Source organism: Vulpes lagopus, chromosome 2, assembly GCF_018345385.1.
Source record: "Vulpes lagopus strain Blue_001 chromosome 2, ASM1834538v1, whole genome shotgun sequence".
NCBI classification, from domain to species: domain Eukaryota; kingdom Metazoa; phylum Chordata; class Mammalia; order Carnivora; family Canidae; genus Vulpes; species Vulpes lagopus.
In genome coordinates this window covers 74,797,698-74,822,822 of record NC_054825.1, presented here as the reverse complement: position 1 = coordinate 74,822,822, position 25,125 = coordinate 74,797,698, and the positions used below count along the sequence as shown (strand labels likewise).

Sequence of the window (25,125 nt, the reverse complement as noted above, 5' to 3'; positions counted from 1 at the left end):
TAAACAAAATCTTTTAAAAATAGAAATAAATTTTAAAAATTAAAAGAATGACATACAGATGATAGTAACATGCATTATGAACACAGCATAATGATAAACTTGTCCAATCAATATGTTGTACACCTGAAACTAATATAACATTGTGTATCAACTATAATTCAAATAAATAAATGAATGAAAACATAAATATAAGGCATGACATATCTGTTTTGTTTTCTTTTATTACCAGTAAAAAAAATCAGTTTATTTGGAAATAGAAAATGGCAATCTGGGATAGGCAAGCAACAGCACCACCACAGGTAAGTCTGCAGAAGAAGAGAGAGGAGACTCTTCTATAGAGGAAAGCTGGGAGTCGGCAAGTTTGTTGTGAACTAAAAGTCCACTGGAGTAAACTGAAGTCTCAGGTATAGTGGCTTCTCATTGGCTGGCTTGTCACAGTCTCTCCCGTATATAACGGTATAGGTCAGTATAGATAATCAGTTAAGTGGTCCAGTGGCAATTTGGCAGTTTAGAATAAATCATTTTATTCCCCTATACCTTACAAATTTGAAATGTAAAATCTATTAGTATTTTTCATAGTAATTCTGCTATGTTCTTAATAGTTTTACATTTCACACCCACAACACTCTTTTTTTTTTCCTTTTTTTTTTTAAACATTTTTTTTAATTTTTATTTATTTATGATAGTCACAGAGAGAGAGAGAGAGGCAGAGACATAGGCAGAGGGAGAAGCAGGCTCCATGCACCGGGAGCCCGACGTGGGATTCGATCCTGGGTCTCCAGGATCGCGCCCTGGGCCAAAGGCAGGCGCTAAACCGCTGCGCCACCCAGGGATCCCCACCCACAACACTCTTAAAGGTAGTACTTGGTGCAGCTAATCCCTGCTAACATATTTTAATATCTCATGTGTTGCTGTTTGTTAATAAAATTTGCATTTTTCAGGGGATCCCTGGGTGGCGCAGCGGTTTGGCGCCTGCCTTTGGCCCAGGGCGCGATCCTGGAGCCCCGGGATCGAGTCCCACGTTGGGCTCCCGGTGCATGGAGCCTGCTTCTCCCTCTGCCTGTGTCTCTGCCTCTCTCTCTCTCTCTCTCTCTGACTATCATAGATAAATACAAAACAAAAATTAAAATAAAATAAAATAAAACTTGCATTTTTCACTCTTACTAATGTATTGTTTTATCCCCTGTTCACACAAATGAACGGATGATTCAAAGGTGCTTGTTGAGGCCTGAAGCATGTAATTAAAATAGAAACAAAAATATTAGAACTCACAATAATATTCTAAATACAAAAGTAAATTTCATTCTAGTACAAGCAAAGAATGTGGATAGACAACAGGGATGATTTCACATCAGTGAAGGAGGTCCAATCAATTGCCAAGGAATATCTAAGAATTAGATTACAATGGATAAAATTATTCTTTTATTTTTTTAATTTTTATTTACTTATTCATGAGAGACACAGAGAGAGGCAGAGACACAGGCAGAGGGAGAAGCAGGCTCCTTGCAGGGAGCCTGATGCAGGACTCGATTCCAGGACCCCAGGATCACAACCTGATCAAAGGCAGATGCTCAACCACTGAGCCACCCAGGTGCCCAAAATCATTCCATTTCTAAGCATGTTTCTGTCATAAACACTTACCAAAGACTGACTTGAATGAAAGAAATTCTACCTTTATGCCAAACCCCCACTGCTTTATTCACTAAAACAGATGACACACAACAGGCCTCCCGTGAATTTTTCAAGCATGGGTTTTTTTTTTTTTTTCAGCTTAACAGACATTACTTATCTGTTGGGAAGCACAGTTTATATTATTAAATTATTAAAATTTTTTACCTTTTAAAAAAATGTACCTCAAATTATGGTCCTTCATACATAAAGCATGGTCTGTAGTTGCTAAAAGTTTAAGAAACATGATGGCATGTAAATAAATATTATGTACAATATTCTAATTGATCCATGGGCAATTTTCTTCTTCATGGCCTAAATGTCTGGAAGTATTCACCATATAATTATTTTCCTTTCTTGTCATGACCATCCCCACCTCTAATTCTTATCTATTTTTCTTACATAAGTAATATTAAGATCAATAAGATCTACACATAGTGGCAAGAGAAGAGAACATGTAATGGTTGCAAATTTCCTATGATAAATCTTTTCTCAGAAATATGGTTATTTGCTGTTTAATGGATCTAGTAGAGAGAACTTGCTCATTGGAACTGCCTCAAATAAGGTAACAGATTTTTGCTTAAATATCATTCTGGACTACCATCTAGCGTTTAGAGGAGGAAATAAAAGAGGTCCAAAGACATTCCTCTCCTGGAAAGAGTTACTAGATCAGAGTTACTACTAGTAACTAGATCAGTTACTAGATCATGGGTCATAGGCAAATCCCTCAGGGCCCATCCCCTTAAGACAAGGAAGTCACACTAATATGCTGGCTCCTGACTGCTCTGGCTTTTGACAGAATTCTCCTTCAGCAAAGGACTGAACACCATGTGGATAATACCTGATTACTTCAAGGCACCACTTAGGCAGAACATTTGTCAAGTTTCTGTATCTTTGCGTCTTGTAACTCCCAAAAAAGTAAGCCTAGCAGAGATGGCAATCTCTCCACATTTAAATATGACCAACTGGACAGCCCCGGTGGCTCAGCGGTTTAGTGCCGCCTTCAGCCCAGGGCGTGATCCTGGGGTCCCTGGGTCGAGTCCCATGTTGGGCTCCCTGCATGGAGTCTGCTTCTCCCTCTGCCTGTGTCTCTGCCTCTCCCTGTGTGTGTGTGTGTGTGTGTGTGTGTGTGTGTGTCTCATGAATAAATAAAATTAAAATAAAATAAAATAATAAAATAAAATAAAATTACCAACTCTATATAATAAGTTGAGCTGTCCACTGGATTAGACTGTAATCAGTTACCATGTATAAGGATCACCTAACCAGCAATTTCTCAAAGTTGTACTTGACTTTATATAACAGATGTCCAACTACAACAGCTTAAACTAAGAAAGGTTATTTTTCTCATGCAACCTGAAGTCCAGAAGAGGACTGGGCCACTGCTCAAAAAACTCATGATGGCAAGGACCCAATCTCTAGCTTCCTACTCTGTCATTTTTAGCACATACCTTGTGTCCTCATAGTTGCAAGATGGTTATTACAGTTCTAGGATGGCATTCATACAGTAGACAGAAAGGGGAAAGGGCCAGGCCAAGGGCAAAGGTATACCTACCCCAGTCTAGGGTGTCCCTTTTCTCAGGAAAAAATGGCATTCCTGAGCTCCACTTTATTAATTTTCACTTACTACTTATTGGTCAGACCTTGGTGATATTGGCGTTCCTACCTCAAGCAAGTCTAGAAGGTATTTTTATCTGGGCATGGTGTTGTCCTAAACAAAATTAGGTTCCCTTAAGTAAAAAATAGTAAGAGGATAGATTCTGAGCAGGGAACAAGCAGTGGCTGCCAAATGTAAGTGTATTTTAGGTGTTTACTCAAGTTGCACAAGCCAAAAGCCACTGACCCGAATGTCAAACTGTCTACCAACCTTGGGGTTCTTTGGTTCTCTCCCCCAAGAAACTGCTCTAAGTTCCTAACACTTTACTGTCAAACTTACTCTTCATGACTAACTTATGTTACCCTACTCCCCCAAAAGAACTGATCATACCTTAGAGAGCATCACTTTTGTAACAAGCACAAAGCCTTTGAAAAGAAGATATCACTGGCTTATCAACATCCTCTGAAGGAGGAAGCAAACACTCTAGCGTTACTGTGTTTTGATGTTTCAACTGCTGATTCCACAAGAAATGTGTTTATGCTTTTAAAAGCCACCAAGAGTCTCCAAACAAATCAGGTAAAAAGGAGGTAAGAAGGAAGAATGGGGATGCAATATAAAAACAAAACCAGGGCAGCCCCAGTGGCCCAGCAGTTTAGCACTGCCTTCAGCCCAGGGCCTGATCCTGGAGACCCAGGATCAAGTCCCACGTCTAAAGTCCCACGTCAGGCTCCCTGCATGGAGCCTGCCTCTCCCCCCCCCCCCCCGCCCCCCGTGTGTGTGTCTCTCATGAATGAGTAAATTAAATATTTAAAAAATAAATAAAAAATAAAAATAAATAAATAAATAAAACCATCCCCACCTCCTTGCTCATGGACACTTGCTCCAGCCCATTAGCAGAATCACCTGTAGGTCTCCAAAGTAAATTAAGGACAAGTCTTCCAATTAATTAACTGTGGCAAAATTATCACATCACTTGATAATTACAATGCACCTGGCCTCATATGCACTGAGGGCAGTCCCCTGACCTAGGTTATTTAAATTAAGCACTGTCCCTCTCCTCTGGAATATGAGTGCTCAGTGACACAGAAAAAAACTGAGGAGGAAAACACAATTTCTCCAAATCTCAAATTGAAGAGATAATTCAATGCAATTTCCCTGCTTTCACAGGGGAACACTAAACAATATAGGTCTTTAGAAATAGAAATAGGAATATTGGGTTTTGTCTGCCAAGAACTGTGAGACTCAGCAGAGAATTGTAAAAGAACACTTCCCTCCTGCTGGGAGGCAGCCTCTGAGAAGGAAAGAACACTCACCTATAAACGTCAAGACCTGGGGACTCACTGCAACCCAACATGCCCAAAGAAATTACTTCATCCCCCACTCTCTCTTTTTTTTTCCCCACTCTCATCTTAATGTTTACATCTATAAAAAGACAGCACTAGACTAAGTTAAAGATAATCTGTGTTTTTTTCCCTCAACAGTGGGCCAAATGGTCAAAAGCATCTAAACATAGGGACTGAGTGATTTTTTAAATGTGACTGAGTTGACTGGAGAGGATGACAGCAAGTGGAGTAGGAGGGCCCTATTCCTGCCTCATCCCATGAACACAACTAGATGAACTATCAAATCATCCTAAATGCCCCAGAAACTGACCTGAAAACTGACAGAACAAACTCCACACCTAAAGGAAGGAAGAAGTCACATCAAAGAAGGTAGGAAGTGTGGAGACACAGCTTAGGGGAGAAATGGAGGGTTAGTGCTGTGGAGGTGAGAGAACCCTGGTTGAGGAAAGAGGAGGGAGAGAGAGAGAAAGAAAGGAGAGAGAGAGAGGAGCATACAGGGGGATGCACAAGAAGAACATTTCCCAAAGCCATTGCCTTGGAAAATGAGAAGGGCTGAATTTCGTGAATTTTTGTAAGCGGCAGAGCTTAAAACCTGGAATTTTAAAGGTCAGCAGGCTTGGATGGGATACAGCTTGGAGGCCACTGTACTGCTCATGGAGAAAGGTAAGGAAATAACCCAGTGGCAGACAGCATGGAAACAGTGATCTGAAAAATGTCTTGGGCACACAGTGGAGCAATTATTTGCTCTTCCCTTGGAGGCTGTCCCGGAGAGGCATCTTTCACAAAGGTATCTCTCCAAGAACAAAGGAGAAAGCCAGGGCCATTTCTTCTCCTGCACCTCAGCATAAACAAAGAGCCAACTGCAGGCAGCAGCACAGAATCAACACTGGCTGCCAAACTTGCATACACTAAGCCCCAACCCCTTGCACTCCTGTGTTAATGCTTTTCTCACTCACACTTCAGTCCCAATGTAGCAGGCCCCACCTCCAAAAGGCAAGCACAAACCCCTGCCCACCCCACATCTCTCAACCAGGGCCTCAGTTCTGGTGGAAGTGGTATCAGGCCTCATTTCATAAGCAGACCAGAGCACACTAGTTAAAACAAGCCACTTGCAGGCCAGGGACCAAAAACTACCCACAGCAGACAAGGAGAGCCTCTGCAGATAACTGGCCTGAAGAACACGGTAGCCAAAACACAACATCAGAGCACATGCAGCACACACCAGAGACACTCCCTGAAGCACCATGCCCTGGGCACTACATGACATCTTCATAAGCCCATTACTTTCAGGGGGCGCCTGGGTGGCTCTGTGGTTGAGTGTCTGCCTTGGCTCAGGTCGTGATCCCCGGGTCCTGGGATCAAGTCCCACATTGGGCTCCCTGTAGGCAGCCTGCTTCTTCCTCTGCCTATGTCTCTGCCTCTCTCTCTGTGTCTCTCATGAACAAATAAATAAGATCTTAAAAAAAAAAGTAAGCCAGAGGGATCCCTGGGTGGCGCAGCGGTTTAGCGCCTGCCTTTGGCCCAGGGCGTGATCCTGGAGACCCGGCATCGAATCCCACGTCGGGCTCCCGGTGCATGGAGCCTGCTTCTCCCTCTGCCTGTGTCTCTGCCTCTCTCTCTCTCTCTCTCTCTCTCTGTGACTATCATAAATAAATAAAAATTAAAAAATAAATAAATAAAAATAAAGCTCTTTAAATAAAAAAGTAAGCCAGATTAAAGAATGAGATAACACTACAGCCAGAGATTTAAGTGAGGCAGATATAAGTAACATGCATGAGGAAGAATTTTAAGCAACAATCATAAAGATACTGGGCTTCAGAAAAGAAGACATGAGTGAGACCCTTACCACAATAATAAAAGAGTGAAGAAAAAGAAACAATCAGAGATGAAGAATGCAATAAACAAGATTAGATACAGCCTTGATGCAATGAAGAGCAGGCTGGAAAAACTAGAGGAATGAATTATTGACCTAGAAGACAAAGTAATGGAAAATAACGAAGCTGAACAAAAGAGAGAAAGAAAATAGATTTAGACTTAGGGAACTCAGTGACTCCATCAAATGCAGTAACATTTGTATTATGGGAGTCCCAGAAGAAGAAAACGGGGGGGGGAGGGGGCAGAAATTTTATTTTGAGAATAGCAAAGGGGCACCCTGGTGGCTCAGTCAGTTGGGTGTCTGCCTTCAGCTCAGTCTAGATCCTGGGGTCCTGGGATCGAGCCCTCCTTGCCACAGCAGGGGTCTGTTTCTCCCTCTGCCCCTCCCCCAGTTCATGCTCTCTCAAAAAATAAATTAATAAATAAAAGATTTTTTTAAAGCGGGGGGGGGGGGGGCGGGTGTGTGTGTGTGTGTGTGTGTGTGTGTGTGTGTGTGAAGAAGTAATAGCAGAAAACTTCCCTAATTTGGGAAAGGAAACAGACATCCAGATCCAGGAGGCACAGAGAACTCCCATCAAAATCAATAAATGCAGGTCAGTATCAGGATATATTGTAATTAATTTGCAAAATACAGTGATAAGGAAAAAAAATCTTAAAAGCAACAAGACAAAAGAAGTCTTTAATTGACAAGGAAAAGCCCATAAGATTAGCTGGACATTTCTCAACAGAAACCTGACAAGAAAAAAAAAAAAGAAAAAGAAAAAGAAACCTGACAAGCCAAAAGGGAGTGGCATGATATATTCAAGTGCTGAACAGTAAAAATCTGCAGCCAAGAATACTCTATCCAGCAAAGTTATCATTCAGAACAGAAGGAGAGATAAAGAGTTTCCCAGACAAACAAAACTAAAGGAGTTTGTGACCACTAAACCAGCCTTGCAAGAAATATTAAAGGGGATTCTTTAAGTGGAAAGGAGACACCAAAAGTGACAAAATCAAGAAAGGATCAGAGAAAAATCTCTAGAAATACTGACAAAACAAGTAATAAAATGGCAACAAATACTTATCAATAATTACTTTGAATGTAAACTGGACTAATGTTCCAAAAGACTAGAGTAACAGAATGGATTAAAAAAACAACGGGATCCCTGGGTGGCGCAGCGGTTTGGCGCCTGCCTTTGGCCCGGGGCGCGATCCTGGAGACCCGGGATCGAATCCCACGTCGGGCTCCCGGTGCATGGAGCCTGCTTCTCCCTCTGCCTGTGTCTCTGCCTCTCTCTCTCTCTCTCTCTCTCTGACTATCATAAATAAATATTAAAAAAAAACAAAAATTTAAAAAAATAAAAAAAAATAAAAAAACAAGGCCCATCTATATGGTACCTACAAGAGACTCATTTTACACCTACAGACACCTGCAAATTGAAAGTGAGGGGATGGAGAAACATTTATCATGTAAATGGATGTCAAAAGGAAGCCAGAGTATCAATACTTATACCAGACAAACTAGACTTTAAAACAAATAGTTTGTAACAAAAGACAAAGAAAGTCACTATATAATCATAAGGGGGGCAATCTAACAAGAAGATATAGCAATTGTAAATATTTATGCAACCTACATGGAAGCACTTAAATATATAACAAACATAAAGGAACAAATTGATAATAATACAATAATACTTTAACACCCCACTTAAATCAATAGAAAATCAACAAGGCAATAATGGCTTTAAATGATACACTGGACCAGATGGACTTAACAGATATATTCAGAACATTCCAACCTAAAACAACAGAATATGCATTCTGTTCAAGTGCACATGGAACATGTTCCAAAATATAACCCATATTAGGCCACAAAACAAACTTCAACAAATAACAAAAAGACTAAAGTCATACCATGCACCTTTTGCAACCACAACACTATACAATGAATGGGTCAAGCAGAAAATTAAAAAAAGAAATAAAAGAAATACATGTAAACAGATGAAAAGGAAACACAATAGTCCAAAACCCTTGGGATACAGCAAACACAGTCCTAAGAGGGAAGTTTAGAGCAATACAGGCCTACCTCAAGAAGCAAGAAAAATCTCAAACAACCTAACCTTACATCTAAAGGAGCTATTGAAAGAACAACAGACAAACCGTAAAGCCAACAGAAGGAAATAAATATAAGTGGGGTGTTAAACAAATAAATGACATAAAAACTAAAAAAAAGCTAAAAAAAAAAAAAAAACAGATCAATGAAGCCAGGAGCTGTTTCTTTGAAAATATTAATAAAATTGATAAATTTCTAGCCAGAAACTTGGCATTTGCAACTATGTGGATGGAGCTAGAGAGCAGTATGCTTAAGTGAAATAAGTCAGCCAGAAAGAGACAAATACCATATTTCATTCATACGTGGAATTTAAGAAACAAAACAAATGAGTAAAGGGAAAATAAGAGAGACAGAGAGAGAGAAATCAAAAACAGATTCTTAACCATAGAGAACAAATTGATGGTTACCAAGAGATAGGTGGGGGGATGGGTGAAATATGATGGGGTAGTATAGGACCTTGACTCAAATTGTCCCCAAACATTAAGAACGCTAAGATCTCAGGAAATTTAAATTGGAAACATCTGAATAGTTTTTAATAAGATATAAGTTCCATGAAGGCAGACTTCATGATTCACTCCTACATCCACAGTACACAGCAGTGCTTGTCCATGGCAGGTGAAAAATGACATTAAAAAGAGCTACTCAGCATCTGCATGGACTTTCCATGGGCTGGGCATAAGGCACACCCCTTCAATCTTTCATTTACAATGGCAGGCAGAAGCCTACTCCCAACTCAGGAAAGCCAAATGTACACATTTGTTTCCAACTCCACTTCGTTGGTAGCTTGACCACGGTGGGAGTATCTATACTATGAAAACTGGTAAACACAACAAATCAGGGTTTCTTCCCCAGAAAAAGCCAGTTAACATTTACCAGCACACCACCGCCTTTAAGACTTACAAGGTCTCAGTGCCTGAGTGGCTGAGTAGTTTAAGCATCTGCCTTTGGCTCAGGTCATGATCCTAGGGTCCTGGAATCAAGCCCTGCATCACGATCCCCACTCAGTGGGATGTCAGTTTCTCCTTCTCCCTCTGAACCTACCCCCCTTCTCATGATCTCGATTTCTCTCTCACTCTGTCTCAAATGAATAAATTTAAAAATCTTTAAAAATGAAGAAAAAAGGGATCCCTGGGTGGCGCAGCGGTTTGGCGCCTGCCTTTGGCCCAGGGCGCGATCTTGGAGACCTGAGATCGAATCCCACGTCTGGCTCCTGGTGTATGGAGCCTGCTTCTCCCTCTGCCTCTCTCTCTCTCTCTCTCTCTCTCTGTGACTATCATAAAAAAAAAAAAAAAAAAAAAAAAAAGACTTACAAGGTCTCTTTTCTGTGAATATAGAGGCAAAAAAAAGTTAAGCTCAGTTTTCGGCAATTCCAAGGTGGAAAATAGAGCAGTATTTATCAACTTATTTTGTAAAAGTATCAATTCACACCAGTCTCTGATAAGGGAGGTCTCTATGCAGAAACCACAGTGAAACTGAACGGGCTCCTCTGTGATGACAGTCCCCATTTGCAGAAAGTTATAGTTAATGAAAGTTAACTGACCAAAGGCAAAAATCTGACAATAGAAGTGATCTGGTCCAGGATTTTTAGCCGTACTCAGCAGGAGGAATAGCAGAGAGAAGTATTCTTACCTGTCTTGGTCCAGGATCAGAACCGACACACATAATTTTAAATAATCTAGTGACAGGGACTCCTGGGTGGCTCAGCGGCTGAGCATCTGCCTTCAGCCCAGGGCATGATCCTGGAGTCCTGGGATCGAGTCCCACGTCAGGCTCCCTGCAGGGAGCCTGCTTTTCCCTCTGCCTGTGTCTCTGCCTCTCTCTCTCTCTCTCAATCTCTCTCATGAATAAATAAATAAAATCTTTTTTAAAAATTTAGTTTTTATTTTCTTTTCAAACATATTCATAGCATTTACTAGATGCCAGGCACCGGTCAATTTGCTTAGCAAGTATCTACTCATTATTCTAGCCACAAATACCACACATACAGCAATATTCAACATAACCCAGACAAAAAAAAACCCTATTGACCCTTACCCTTCTGTTCATAAAAAAACAGAAACAAATCTATTCATGACCCACTTAATGGCTCTGGGCTTGTTATTAATGGTAAGAAACCTGAACTGGGACTGAGGTCCAACAGACCATGGATGGGCTTAACTTAACTGGACCTTCTTAGGGGCCCCAGACTACATTTGGCATATACGTCCCTTCAGGCTTACAACTGTGGAGTTTACTGAAAGACAGAACCCAAAGGAGAAGAAGCAATCAGTGTTGCCACAGGCCCTCTCCTTTTTGAAGAGGTAGAAGACTAAATTAGAAATCGTCCCCAGTTATGGAACAATGATAATAATAAGAAAACAAAACTACAAAGCTGGTTTTATTTATGTGTTCAGACATTACACTACTGATAAAATAAGTTATCTTCCAAACCCTTAACTCAGTATAGACAATAAATAACAAAATCTTCTTATGAACTAACTAATCTGCCAGGAGCATCTCCTCACACTATTTTTGAAACAAAATAGGCTAAACCACCAGAATGAGACTAAGATATATTAGGTAGAAGTTCTAAATCAAAGAGAAAACAAAACAATAGTCAACCTAAATCATTTAAGCTACAAGAGAGACTGATTCTCAAACAGCTTGAACTTTGGGATTCAAGCACATAAAACCATTATTCAGTTTTCTATCCAATCCAGAGTCTTTATCCTTCAACTGTATCAGAAAGTTAATCAGAATGTCTACTGAGCACATACTAGATGTACCAATGGGCTAGGTGTCCCAGGAAAAAAAGTATAAAGCACACTCTCTGCCCTTAGAAGTGAGATTTACTGGGGCACCTGAGTGGTCCGACAGTTAAGCCTCCAACTCTTGATTTTGGCTCAGTTCATGATCTCAGGGTTGTGAGATTGAGCCCCACACTGGGCTCCTCACTCAGCTTGGAGCCTAAAGATTCTGTCTCCCTCTCCCTCTGCCCCTCTCTTCCCCCTCCCCCTATTGAAAAAGAGAAAGAGATTTACTTAGATGAAGAAAAAGAAGAATAACAGCACAGAGAGGGGAATTAAGGGTATGAAAGGTCAAGCCCAATTTCTTTTTTTTTTTTTTTTTAAGATTTTATTTATTTATTCATGAGAGACAGAGAGAGAGAGAGACAGGCAGAGAGAGAAGCAGGCTCCATGCAGGGAGCCCGATGTGGGACTCGATCCTGGGTCTCCAGGATCACGCCCTGTGCTAAAGGCGGCGCTAAACCGCTGCGCCACCCGGGCTGCCCAAGAAGCCCAATTTCTTACAGTAAAATATCATCTTCATAGGTAGGGTACAGCCAAGCAGAAAAGTTAAAACGAATCCAGTAGGCAAAGGGAACAGTTAAATAACACAACTTGATAAAGTTGTAGTTAGACAAGCCAGCAGGGTATGGGGAGGAAGGAGAGATGATGAGTTTCTATTTGAACTTGTGAATTTGCCATTGTAGTGAGTTAAGCCATGTTCCCCTAAAAAGGTACGGTCAAGTCCTAACCCCAGTTCTTCCCGGTGATGGAGGTGACCTTATTTAGAAACAGGATCTTTGCAGGTGTCATCAAGATATGATGAGGCCATACTGGATTAGAATGGGGCCTTGGGGGACCTGGGTGGCTCAGTGGTTGAGCATCTGCCTTAGGCTTGGGTTGTGATCCCAGGATCCTGAGATCAAGTCCCACATGGGACTCCCTGCAGGGAGCCTGCTTCTCCCTCTGCCTGTGTCTTTGCCTCTCTCTGTGTCTCTCATGAATAAATAAAATCTTTTTTAAAAATGGTAATTTTAATATATGAAATCAGGGAATAATGAAACCTCATGTCTGATGTTTTCCACTTTCATAGAGTTACTGCAGAGAGCATGGCTGCATTAATTTCTTAGGGCTACCATAACAGATTACTACAAACTGGTTGAAAATAAGAGAAATTCCTTCTCTCATAGTTTAGGATGCCAGATGTCTAAAATCAAGGTGTTAATAGGGGTGGTTCCTTCTGGAGGCCCTGAAGAGGACCCGGTCCGTGCCTCTCCTCTTCCTCGTGATGGCTTCCACATCCTTGGGATTTCTTGGTTTGTAGCAGCATCATTCCGGTTTCTGCCTCTGTCTTCCTACAGCCTTCTTCTCTGTGTCTCTTCTGTCTGTGTGTCTGCTCCTAAAAAGGACACCAGTCATTGGATTTGAGGCCCTATTTTTTTTTTTAAGATTTTATTTTTATTTATTTATGAGAGACACAGAGAGAGAGGAGCAGAGACATAGAGGGTGAAGCAGGCCACTATTAAAAATGTACAAACAGCAGCACCTGGGTGGCTCAGTCAGTAAAGTATCTGACTCTTGGTTTTGGCTCAGGTCAGAATCTCAGGGTCATGGGATTGGCCTTCAGTTGGCTCAATGCTCAGCACTCAGCAGGGAGTCTGGTTGAGATTCTCTCTCTCTCCCCCACACCCTGTTCATGCTTGCAAATGCTCTCTAAAATAGATAAATCTTTAAAATAAATAAGTACAAACAAATAAAACTCTATACTACCCTTCCTCAGAAACTACCCCATGGAAAAAGATAGTTGGACAAAGATTTTTTTTAATTAAAAGATATTTATCACAGCACTTTAAACCAAGAAACACAGTAAGTGTTCCAAAAATATAAGAATGATTAAATGACTAAATAATCAAATACTGTATAATGTATGAAATGGTGCTTTCAAAGAATAATTATATAAGCAAATGTTTGTTATATGTATATTCATTCTTCATAACTTTCTATGCTTTCAAAATTCTTTTTTTTTTTTTTTTTTTTTCTAATTTTTTTTATTTATTTATGACAGTCACAGAGAGAGAGAGAGGGGCAGAGACACAGGCAGAGGAAGAAGCAGGCTCCATGCACCGGGAGCCCGACGTGGGACTCGATCCCGGGTCTCCAGGATCGCGCCCCGGGCCAAAGGCAGGCGCCAAACCGCTGCGCCACCCAGGGATCCCGCTTTCAAAATTCTTAACTGTTTTACAATGAGAAAAAATATTTTATCTTTTTAAATGATTTTATCAGAAAGAGAGAACACAAGCAGGGTGAAGGACAGAGGGAAAGGGAGAAGCAGATTCCCTGCTGAGTGGGAAGCCTGATGCAGGGCTCAATCCCAGGATCCCAAAATCATGACCTGACCTGAAAGCAGATGCTTAACCGACTAAGCCATCCAGCCACCCCAAGAAAAAAAAATATTTTAAAAATGCTAAAGCTGGGGGACGCATGGATGGCTTTGGGGAAAAAAGGATAATAAAAGCTGGCACAAGGACAAAATGCTAGCAAGGCTGAACTAGGACTTACACATATGATTCTAGAGTCCTGTGGCCCACTACCCAATAGTGATCTTCTCTAGAGTCCCATTTTTTTATCCCAGGAACATTATTCTCAAAAGAGAAACAGGTTTGCCATGGCCAAGTACTATTTCACAAAATAGACTATTATGACTATGTGCTTTCCTAATTTAAAATATTTCCTCTAGGGACGCCTGGGGGTGTTCAGCGGTTTAGCGCCTCCCTTCAGCCCAGGGCGTGATCCTGGGGGGCTCCTTGCATGCAACCTGCTTCTCTCTCTGCCTGTGTCTCTGCCTCTCTCTCTCTGCGGCTCTCATGAGTAAATAAATAAAATCTTTAAAAATATAAAATAAAATAAAATAAAATAAAATAAAATAAAATAAAATAAAATAAAATAAAATAAAATAAAATAAAATAAAATATTGCCTCTAGATCTGGCTGTGGGCTTTTGGTTTTGTGGGGCAACCCACCAGACACACAGTTCAGTTTGAATAAATGTATTATACTAAAGGGCAACATAAACTGAGAGAGTCATTACCCAGAGACAGGCTGGCCAGAAAATCAGTAAAAAGAATGGAGAACAGAGTTCCCACTCAGACATTTCAGCTAGAATGGAATTCATCAACAGTCCCACATCCCTGGGAAAAGGAAAATATCAGCACATGCTATATACCCTTAATGAAGCTGACAATTCTTATTCTCTTTTGCACAGTCACAGAAACCTAGGACACAATGTGATCCAGTAGTCACAAAACCATGTTATAAAGAACAATTCCTTAAGAAAAGCAAAGGTTCTTTCCTTCATTTAATTTTAAATATTTCACATATTGTATTTGCTCCATACACATTTACTGAATACCTATTATGTATAAGGGATTAAGACTTTTTTTTAATTAAAGTTTATTTTTTAAAAATTTTTTATTTATTTATGATAGGCACACAGTGAGAGAGAGAGAGGCAGAGACACAGGCAGAGGGAGAAGCAGGCTCCATGCACCGGGAGCCCGACGTGGGATTCGATCCCGGATCTCCAGGATCGCGCCCTGGGCCAAAGGCAGGTGCCAAACCGCTGCGCCACCCAGGGATCCCGGGATTAAGACTTATCTCTGAAACACACATTAAGATCATTTTGCAAATAAGGTTTCATTCAAATCTATTAGCACTTCAATCTCCACCTTTCACCATCCCTTCTCATATCTGCAAGTGTCATAGCAACGACATATCTGGTGGCAAATTGCATCTGTTGCCAGAAAGATCATGACCACAGCTATGGGAAATATTTTAAAATTGTATTAAAATTTTTTATCTGGAAAGAGCCTACTTTCTTTTGGACTTATTTCAAGTCCTGAGCCTCTATAGTTTGAATAACCAGCTAATAATACATGAAATCTTCAGTGTTTTCATCTTTTCAGGCAGCTCTCCATCTCTATTCTGTTACAGTCAAGTAACCCCAATTAGTTTCGTGACTTTCAAAAGGCCACTTTCTAAGCCAGCATGTGACTCTGTCAGTCACTCTGCTCCCAAAGGTGGGCAAGATGTCAAAGTTCTGAATTATCATCTGAAAACCTTACCGTTCACACTGTCTCTGCAGACCACATCAGTGAAATATTCTCATCAAATAAAACTTACCATTTTTATTTTATTGCTTCATTCCCGTGAAGTAGGTCAATGAATATTGTATAGGTTCAGCTGGACTAATTCACACAATAATAAGCTAATTAAAAGTATTTTTCACTTTTCATTTACAGAGTAATGATTAAGTATTCCTTTTTTTAAAAATAAGATTTATGGTGGAGTGCCTGGGTGGCTCAGTCAGGTAAGTGTCCAACTCTTGATATCAGCTCAGGTCTAGATCTCATCAGGGTTGTGGGTTAGGGTCGCACACTGGGCTCCATGCTGGGCAAGGAGCCTACTTTAAAGCAAATAAATAAGATTTAATGGTGACTTAACCAAGTGATTTTGTATCCTTAAAATTCTTCAGTACAACTGACCATCATCAGGTCAAGATAACACCTCCCTCCAATAATTCTACAGTTATAGCTGCAGACTAAAGGGGGAAACTATCAATATCCCTAATTTCAATCATTCATGAATCAAACAAGTAATAAACATAAATAGATATATTATCTTAAGTTTCTAACGAGAGAGAGAGTGAAAGGAATATCTGGAGAATGAGAGAAATTAGGTAATAAGGCAAGGAAGAGCTTTTATGGACAATGGAATAATAAAAGCTAAGGGAAAGAGACTGGAAACAGAATAACGTACCCTGGAAATCACAAGTAGACTGGAATTCTTGGAGTTTAAGATGAGTGAGCTAAAGAAGGAAACAAGAGCCAGGTGGTAGAACGTCACTATAACGAGCCAGGAGGAATAGGGAGCTAGGAAAGGGTTCTAAAGAGCAGAGTGGCATGATCAGAGTTGTTGATAGGAATAATCAGAAGACAAAATAGAATGAAATTCAAGACTATTCTCCCACAAAGCCTGACTGTGAACTGAAGGAAGAAAGGCAAAATAGGGCAAGAAATGCAAAAACGAGGAGGCCAAGGAGCCAGTGGGAGCAAGAGACATTGAAGATAAAGGAATGAGGAAGATAACTGTTGCAGGATACAGATGCTAAGGAGTTTTTAAGTGTTGACATAAAAGACTTCCACCAAAGATCTCCTTCCTGCTCTAGAGGAACACTAAAATCCAGAATTCCTATCTAGAACACCAAGTCTTCTAGTTCCTACCTATCCAATGTGAATAGCCTGAAGACCAAAAGCATCTAGTAGTTGGTCAGAAATGCAGAATCTCAGGACCCATCCCAGACCTCCTAAATCAGAATCTGCATTGTAACAAAACTCCCAGCAGATACACTTACATATTGAAGTGTGAGAAGCACTATTCCAGACCAATTCTGGAGAACTTTAGGAATTATGGAAAATAGAAAAGGAACCAGAAGACTGGAGACACAGAAAAGAGGAAGAAGAAAAATACAGCAAAACTTATATTGCTCAACCTACACTAAAATTAATTACTGACAGGAAGGCCAGAGGTAATCACTAGGAGCCAGCACGGATCCATTAAGAATAAATCATGTAGGATTCTCCTTATTTTCTTATATCGGTAAGCCTAAGAGATGTAGTAGACATAGTATATCTGGCTTTCTGTAAAATATCTGATGTCTCCAAATGTTTTTGGAAACAAGACAAAGAAACAATGACCTGGGTGAGAGTTCTAGCTAATAATGTAATTAAACAATTATTCCAGGGTGCTTGGGTGGCTCAGTGGTTGAGTATCTGCCTTAAGCTCAGGTCATGATCCTGGAGTCCCAGGATCAAGTCCCACATCGGGCTCCCTGCAAGGAGCCTGCCTCTCCCTCTGCCTGTGTCTCTGCCTCTCTCTCTCTCTGGGTCTCTCATGAATAAATAAATAAAATCTTTAAATAAATAAACAAACAATTATACCAAATGGGTTTTGACTAGTAAATTATACTAACCTCAACTACTAGATCACTAGTAACAAGATCTCCAATCTTCTCTCCCTGTACCATTTAATATGTTTTTGAGGATTCAGATGGAAATACAATCGATACATAGTTAATACCATGGAAAGCAATAATGTTATGTGGCATAATCAGGATCCTTCCCCCTCCCAAAATTAATAGATTGATACAAAGAACTAAAACATTTTAGTTAAATTTAGATGAATTAAAATGATGATAAAATTAAAGTACTAATCTGGGCTCCTAAATTGAATCAAAAAAGGATGATGAAAAAGAGTTATAACAGCAATACATAAAATAAAAGCTTGGGAGTTGGGGCACCTTGGTTGAGCATCTGCCTTTGGCTCAGGGCATGATTCAGGTCCTGGGATTGAGTCCCACATCAGACTCCACACAGGGAACCTGCTTCTCACTCTGCCTATATCTCTGCCTCTCTCTGTGTGTCTCCCATAAATAAATAAATAAAATCCTAAAAAAAAAAAAAAAAAAAAAAGCTTGGGAGTTTTAGTAGATGCTAAATTCAACAAGTCAACATGTTGACATTAACATGAGATCAACAGGATAATATGTGAGTTCAACCTATATACTGAACTCCCCAACACGAGACTCATGTTAAGATTAAAAAGGAGCAAATAAATAAATAAATAAACATTTTAAATTTTTTTTAGAAAAGACTAAAAAGGGGCAACAGAGATTTAAACTAGCTTTTGTGGGGATCCTTGGGTGGCTCAGCAGTTTAGCACCTGCCTTCGGCCCAGGGTGTGATCCTGGAGTCCCAGGATCAAGTCCCACATCGGGCTCCCTGCATGGAGCCTGCTTCTCCCTCTTCCTGGGTCTCTGCCTCTCTCTCTCTCTCTCTCTCTCTCCACCCCCCCCCCCCGGGTCTCTCATGAATAAATAAATAAAATCTTTAAAAAATAAAAATAAAAATAAGATAAGCTAGCTTTTGTATTCTCTAACTTGAGATAGTACATGAAGATCCCATAGTCAAAGTTAAAGATGCCTAATATTAACAATAAGAAGGCCTAATAAGCACACTAAATTGGTTTGGAACATACTTTGATAGATGTCTACCTGCTCTCCTGTTGTTTGTATTCTAACAAGAGATTTGTGTGCTCAAGTAGTCACAATTCTTCCCAAAGCCAAATGGCCTTTAACTGGCCCTCTAATCACTCACTTGCCGCTCTCTCAAACAAATAAATCTTAAAAAAGGAAAGAGGAAAAAAAAAAAAAAAAAAAGATGGGTAGAACTCATACTAATACTCCTCAAATTAAATTCCTACTTCCACCCCATCCCAACAACTCTCTGCAAGAATAAGTCTGAAGGCAATGCTATTATTATTCCCCTAGGAGTGGAAGAAATAAATCTAATGACCATAGCACTTAACCTTAAATAACTAGTCTTCTTCCATTCTCCTGACATCTACCCTCATTGCTTGACTCCCAGGGCTATAACCTAGGAGTGTGCATCATGCCCACCTGTCATCTCCACAGACTAAGAAGTTGGCCAGGCCATCCCTTAGATCAATGTGAAAGTGTGAAGCACCTGCATCAAAATCACAGAAACTGTTCATTAAAAATATAGACTCCAAGACTCCATGTCAAACCCACTGAAAGGAAATTTCTAATGGCAAAACTCAGGAATCTGCATTTTTAACAAGGGATTTTATGCAAGCTTGGTTTAAGAATCTCTGCCTGGTGGGGTGCCTAAGTGGCTCAGTCAGTTAAGCATCTGACTCTTGATTTCAGCTCAGGTCATGATCTTGAGGTCCTGAGATTGAACGTGGCATGCAGCTCTGCACTCAGTGCAGAGTCAGCTTGTCCCTCTCCGTCCCTCCACTTGCTCTTGCGCTAACAAATAAATTCTTTAAAGAAAAAAAAAAAAAGAATCTCTGCCTCACAATAATCTCAGAGAGGCAAAGTGATTTGCCAACAGTAAACCGACCACACAACAGCAGGGCCAGGTTAGAATCTACCCTTCCTAAGCACCTGGTGTGATCCTTACCAACTAGAGCCCACTGACTTGTTAACTAACAAGAAAAATGACATAGTACTCTTTAGAGAAAAGTCCCATATACTCTTTTGTTTTACTTAAGTCCTATGAAATCTTAACAATAACAGCAGCCCACAGAGAAACAGGCAGTTAACTCTCTCTAGTCCCTAATCAAGACCTTTATGTGTGGTTCATTTTAGGGCTTCTGGTAATTTGTAGAATCACTGCTATAAAGATTTGCAGCCTTGGGAGAAGGCCACAGAAACAACAGGACAAATAGAAAAGGTGCTATTCTCATCAATCAATGAGAAGGTCTGAAAACCAAAATTTGATTATTTTGTCTCTGCTTGAGTCTTGCTTGAACTCTGTGTTCCTGGAAATTAAATTCACACTTAGGTAGACTTCAAAGAGTTATTCTTTCCCTTCTATTTAACAGCCATTGGAAGTGTTTCTTGTCCTAAGAAACTGCACAGGAAGCCCCAACAAAATGTAGCTGTTAATTTTTTTTTTTTAATTTTATTTATCCATTCATGAGAGACAGAGAGAGAGAGAGAGAGGCAGAGACATAGGCAGAGGGAGAAGCAGGCTCCATGCAGGGAGCCTGATGTGGGACTCGATCTCTATACTCCAGGATCACGCCCTGGGCGGACACCCAACCACTGAGCTACCCAGGTGTCCCAAAATGTAGCTGTAATTAAAGGTGCAAATGTGCATACACGGGCAGCCTGGGTGGCTCAGCAGTTTAGCGTCACCTTCAGCCCAGGACCTGATCCTGAAGACCCGGGATGGAGCCCCACATCTGGCTCCCTGCATGGAGCCTGCTTCTCCCTCTGCCTGTGTCTCTGCCATTCTCTCTCTGTGTGTCTCTCATGAATTAAAAAATAAAATCTCTTTTTTTTAAAAAGTGCTTCATAAAGTTTAAGTAGGAAAAAAGTATTTCTTTTCTTTTTTTAAAGTATTTCTAAATAAGCATACTATTTAGTCAACTGGAATCAGAAAATTTCTCCAAGGCACCAAGAGACAATAAATACCAAAGTAAGATGTCAGATCAAGATGCATATTCTTTTTTAAGATTTTACTTATTTTTACTTTGCGGCAGCGCCGAGAGCCTCACCCCCTGTCTCTGCGGAATCACCATGGTGGCCGGGACCCTGTACACATATCCTGAAAACTGGAGGGCCTTCAAGACTCTCATTGCTGCTCAGTACAGCGGGGCTCAGGTCCGCGTGCTCTCCGCACCACCCCACTTCCACTTTGGCCAAACCAACCGCACCCCTGAATTTCTCCGTAAATTTCCTGCCGGCAAGGTTCCAGCATTTGAGGGTGAGGATGGATTCTGTGTGTTCGAGAGTAATGCCACTGCCTACTATGTGAGCAATGAGGAGCTGCGGGGAAATACTCCAGAGGCAGCAGCCCAGGTGGTGCAGTAGGTGAGCTTTGCTGATAGCAACATAGTGCCCCCAGCCAGTACCTGGGTGTTTCCTACCTTGGGCATCATGCACCACAACAAGCAGGCCACAGAGAATGCAAAGGAGGAAGTGAGGCGAATTCTGGGGCTCCTGGATACTCATTTGAAGACGAGGACTTTTCTGGTGGGCGAACGTGTGACACTGGCTGACATCACAGTTGTGTGCACCCTGTTGTGGCTCTATAAACAGGTCCTGGAGCCTTCTTTCTGCCAGGCCTTCCCCAATACCAACCGCTGGTTCCTTACCTGCATTAACCAGCCCCAGTTGCGGGCTGTCTTGGGGGAGGTGAAACTCTGTGAGAAGACGGCCCAATTTGATGCTAAAAAGTTTGCAGAGAGCCAACCTAAAAAAGACACCCCACGGAAAGAGAAGGGTTCTCAGGAAGAGAAGAAGAAGCCCCAGGCTGAGCGGAAAGAGGAGAAGAAGGCTGCTGCCCCTGCTCCTGAGGAGGAAATGGATGAATATGAGCAGGCACTGGCTGCTGAGCCAAAGGCCAAAGACCCCTTTGCTCACCTGCCCAAGAGTACCTTTGTGTTGGACGAATTTAAGCGCAAGTACTCCAATGAGGACACTCTCACTGTGGCACTGCCGTATTTCTGGGAGCACTTCGATAAGGATGGCTGGTCCCTGTGGTACACTGAGTACCGCTTCCCTGAGGAGCTCACTCAGACCTTTATGAGTTGTAACCTCATCACTGGAATGTTCCAACGGTTGGACAAGCTGAGGAAGAATGCCTTTGCCAGTGTCATCCTCTTTGGAACCAACAACAGCAGCTCCATTTCTGGAGTCTGGGTCTTCCGAGGCCAGGAGCTTGCCTTTCCACTGAGTCCAGATTGGCAGGTGGACTACGAGTCCTATACGTGGCGGAAACTGGATCCTGGCAGCGAGGAGACCCAGACGCTGGTTCGAGAGTACTTTTGCTGGGAGGGGGCCTTCCAGCATGTGGGCAAAACCTTCAATCAGGGCAAGATCTTCAAGTAAACATCTCTTGTCATCATCGCCTAGTTGCCTGTACCTGCCCTTCAGGGAGATGGGGGTCATTAAAGGAAACTGAACATTGAAAAAAAAAAAAAAGACTTTACTTATTTGAGGGGATCCCTGGGTGGCGCAGGGGTTTAGCGCCTGCCTTTGGCCCAGGGTGCAATCCTGGAGACCCGGGATCGAATCCCATGTCAGGTTCCCGGTGCATGGAGCCTGCTTCTCCCCCTGCCTATGTCTCTGCCTCTCTCTCTCTCTCTCACTGTGTGCCTATCATAAATAAATAAAATTTTTTAAAAAATTAAATAAAAAAAAGATTTTACTTATTTGAGACAGTGAGAGAGAGAACATGAGCAGGGAGCCCGACACAAGGCTTGATCCCAGGACCCTGGGATCATGACCTGAGCCAATGGCAGACACTTAACTGACTGAGCCACTCAGGCGACCCCAAGATGCATATTTTTCAAAGTTATGGTTAAATGCTTAGAATATCTGAACCTCTACTCATCTGGAATAGAAAGAGATTTGTGAGTGGTTACCAAGTCCTACCTACTCAGAAGAGAAAGGAGGGGGTGGCCATTTCTCCCCCATACCTAGTCAGTAAGGGGGTTTCAACAAGTCCATCCAGACAGCTTGATGTATATCCTTGCAATTGGGGTTTACAGTGCAACATGAAAAGTTCCTCTCTGAGAAACTTAAAGGGCTAGCAATGAGCTGATGAGCTACTCAAAGAGGCTATAGGAGACGGCCTGCACTCCCAGAATTCATCACGGCCAAGGATATGTGTGTGTGTGCTTCCTTGTACCAGATATAGGCTAAGGAGTGAGATGGGGTGGCATGGGGTCATGTTGAGGCTTGTCCAAGACGTCACATGCAGCGGCAAACAGCCCTCAACATAGAGAAGCTGAGATCCATCAGCATTCAGGGGACTAAGAACATAGTACACTACTAACCAAGACTATGGGAGGGCATCACCACCACCAAGGAACAGGTGACAATCCAGAAAGTATGGAGCCACTTACACCAGAATTAGTCTTTAAGGCCTTTTCTATCCCTCCATCCCTGTACCACCAAGCCCCATCTCAGCACCAATCCTGGAGGACCAAGTAACCTTGGCCAGAAGCTCAAGATGGTAAAGGAAGCCAACCAGACTCTCTCCCAACTTCAAACTTCTCCTAGGCAATAGGCCTAGACTGCAGATTGCGGGGAGAGAAGAATTTTTCATTTTCCATCAAGTTTGGAGCTTTGCCTCTTTCATCAGACTGCATCTTATATACTAAATTGAAAGTGTTTTGTGGCAAGAATAACCAGAAAAGTCATGGAGTTGCCCATCCTTTATTCAAGGTCATACAAATAGAATTAAAGCAAAAAGGAACAAACCATGGACATAGGCAACAATGTGGATGAAATCTCCAAGGAAGTATACTGGATGAAAAAAAAAAATCCCCAGAGTTATACTCTTTATTATTCTGCATTTCTGTAAAGCTCTTGAAATGATAAAATTATAGAAATAAAGATCAGATTAGTGGTTGCCAAGAGTTAAGAAAAGGGTAGGAGTTGGAGGAAAGTGTATGTGGTTATGAAAAAGTAACAAGATGACCCTTGCAGGGATGTGTCTTGGTTATGTCAACATCCTGGTTATGATGCCATACCCACCATGCACATATACCTTACCTGTACTGCAGGGGGAAACTGGGTAAAAGAGTATGCAACATGCCTGTGTTATTTTCTAAAACTGCACACGAATCTACAATTATCTCAAAATAAAACATTAAATTTTTACAAAGATGTGAAGAGGTGCCTAGGTGGCATAGTCATTTGAGCATCTGACTGTTGGTTTGAGCCCAGGGTCGTGAAAACAAGGCCCATGTCAGGCTCTGCACTGCGAGGAGTCGGCTTCAGATTCTCTTTCGCTCTGCTCTTCCCCTGCATGTGTACAATGTGTACTCTCTCTCTAAAATACATAAATGAAATCTTTAAATACATAAAAATTAAAAGGTGCTGAAAACTATGTATACACAAGTGGATAGAACAAGTGATGACCAGCCAGTATCGGACTGATTCACATTATATCAGCTATAAGATGCTCTGAGTCTTTTGTCAAACTCACTGCATACAGTTGTGCAAAAATCAGGGTTTTCAAACTACTATTTGCTCATTGCCTCAGTGTGGTAAGTTACCAGAGCTGTCATAAGAAAGTACCACAAACAGGATGACTTAAAACAACAGAAATGTATTGTCTTGCAGTTATGAAAGCTAGAATTCTGAAGTAAAGGTGTTTGGCAGGACCGGGCGTGCTCCCACTGACACCTGTAGGGGAGCCTTCCTTGCCTTTTCCCCACTTCTAGTGGCTCTGCAGTGCTCCTCGACTTTGCAGCCCTGTAACCCCAATCTCTGTCTTCATCACATAGTGTTCTCCAGCACATATTGCGTCTCTGTCTTCATGTGGCCTTCTTAGGAGGACACCAGTCATATTGGATTAAGGATCCACTCCACCCCAGTATGACCTCATCTTAAGTAATTACATCTATAACAACCTTATTTCTAAATACAGTTAAATTCTGAGGTACCAGAGGTTAGGACTTTTACATCTTTCTTCTTTTTTTTTTCTTTTATGGGGACAGGCACACAATTCAACCCATAACACTTGGCTAGAGTGAAAATATTCTCTTTGTTGTTTTCAGACTTATTCAACATTCCCATGCCCACCAACTGAGCTTCCCAGATAGACCGGAGGACAGAGATTTTTCTTAACAGTTGGTAGAAACTCACGGGTACCACTCTGATCTCACACATACAGGAGCCATCTGTCTCAGTAGAAGCAGCCAAATGCCACCTGTAGCTCCTTGATGACAACACTGCCTTTTAGCCACTCTTCCCATACGCAGGGTCATGCCCCTAGCTGCTTCAAGCGATAATTTTGACTCTGTCAAGGATCTAAAAGCTTTTAAAAGCTAAAGTGACATTCCCACCACACTGGGCTGCCTGGTTCAAAATGCTGCCTTCATAGACTCACTCTTAAATCAGGCTATACCACCTGTCCTTGTAGACTTCCTATCAAGAGATTTGCTGTCCCTCCAAATATCTGGCTTTTCTGAGCGCCCTCCACGCTGCTGGATATGATTATGTGTGTCTGAGTCCTGGCTGTGGACAAAATTCATATTCCTTTCCAGAAAGCTCCTGAGCTTCATGCAAATCAAGACAGTGGCTATTTAATTATTTGTTCCCAAGCATTTCATTCAATTCACTAATCAATACTTACTGAGCACCAAAGACATACCAGGCACTGTTCTAGATGCTGGGGAACACCGCA

General features: G+C 41.5%; 2 protein-coding genes and 1 pseudogene across 5 annotated transcripts in view; 1 reads left to right on the top strand and 2 right to left on the bottom strand.

The window, feature by feature from the left end:
- The window catches only part of GPR176 (G protein-coupled receptor 176), a 132,325-nt gene that overhangs the window by 93,797 nt on the left and 13,403 nt on the right, over window positions 1-25,125 (bottom strand). The gene's annotated exons all lie outside the window — the stretch shown is intronic.
- FSIP1 (fibrous sheath interacting protein 1) overlaps window positions 1-25,125 on the bottom strand; it is a 338,650-nt gene that overhangs the window by 300,361 nt on the left and 13,164 nt on the right. The gene's annotated exons all lie outside the window — the stretch shown is intronic.
- LOC121479898 lies at window positions 20,487-21,908 on the top strand (annotated as a pseudogene).